Below are 1459 nucleotides of genomic sequence, written 5' to 3'. Positions count from 1 at the left end.
CCATTAATATTGTGACTAATCTTCTACAGACCATTTTAATTTTCAAAAGCTAAAGATAAAATCTAGGTAGACATCCTGAAACATACTGAAAACTGACCATAAAAGTTGAGAGGTGTAACAGCGAACAAAAATGAAGGATTATCGAGACCTAAATACAGATTTTTTTGAAGATATTTTCACCTAAAAGCTTTCAAACGTGAAAAATGATATCGATAAAGTTATGCCCTCCTAACTTCAATGGAGCAAAAACTGATTGATTTGGTAACCAAAGTTTTCCTTGCAAGAGGAAATCAAGGAAATTATGTTGAATTTCATCGATGATAAAAGCAGGAGGACAGAGGCAAATCAAAAGATGGAAGAGCTTGGTTACAGCAAGGGGATTACTACATGACGCGGCCTTGGAATGGCATAGCTGGAGCATATCTATCCCACCATTATTAACACAGTCAATCCAGTTTTTTTTAATACTCATGCTGTTACCCAAATAAGTACCAAGGACCGAGAGACCAATACTATTCCAAAAAATTTTTTTTTGAAAATTATTTAATTTCTTTGTAGTTAAGGTTTGAATGCCTAGTGTGGATCACTAACATGTAATGCTTCTTGAGATACATATTTTTTACTCTTAGAAGCACACTGGAAAAAGATAGGAAAATCGCATCAATTAAACCCTATTATGTTAAATTCAGTCATTGTATAATAGTTAAATATAGAATGCCTAAGTGTGGATCACAGTTTAAACAAAAAACTTTTTCCTCCCCTCTGTTATGGCTCTTGCTTCTTGAGATACATATTTTGTACCATTAGAATCACCATGAGAAAAATTAGGAAAATTGCATGTTAAAACTAATTTTTAAGCAATCATGCCATTTTGTGTTCAGTTAAAATTAATATGCATATTTTAGGTCACAGTTTAAACCAAAATCCCCCTTGTGATGTCTTGTGCTTGTTGAGATATATATTTTGTACTCTAAAAAGCACAATGAGAAAAAAATATGAAATTTGAATATTAAAACCAATTCTGTCGACAATATGTCTTTTCCTGCTTAGTTACATTTAGAATGTCTAAAGTGTGTGTCACTTTTAAACATAAATATCTCACTTAGCTACCCTCTATGAATACATGTGCTTCTTGAGATTTTTATTTTTGCACTCTAAGAAGCACCATGAGACAAATATACAGAACACTGAATGTTAAATCAGTTTTTTAGACAAAATTATGTCTTGTGTTTCTTGAGATATGTATTTTACATTCTAAGAAACACAATGAGAAAAAGACAGGAAAATTGAATAGTAAAACCAAGTTTGTAGACAATATGATGTCTTTTGCTATTTAGTTAAATTTAGAATGCCTAAAGTGCAGGCCACTGTTTAACCATAAAAATCTCTCCTACCTCCCCTCTATATTTACATCTGCTTCTTGAAATATATATATATATATATATATATATATATATAT

The sequence above is a fragment of the Ptychodera flava genome, chromosome 22, assembly GCF_041260155.1.
Source record: "Ptychodera flava strain L36383 chromosome 22, AS_Pfla_20210202, whole genome shotgun sequence".
NCBI lineage: Eukaryota > Metazoa > Hemichordata > Enteropneusta > Ptychoderidae > Ptychodera > Ptychodera flava.
The sequence above is the reverse complement of the archived record's forward strand: the minus strand, read 5'-3'. Positions refer to the sequence as shown.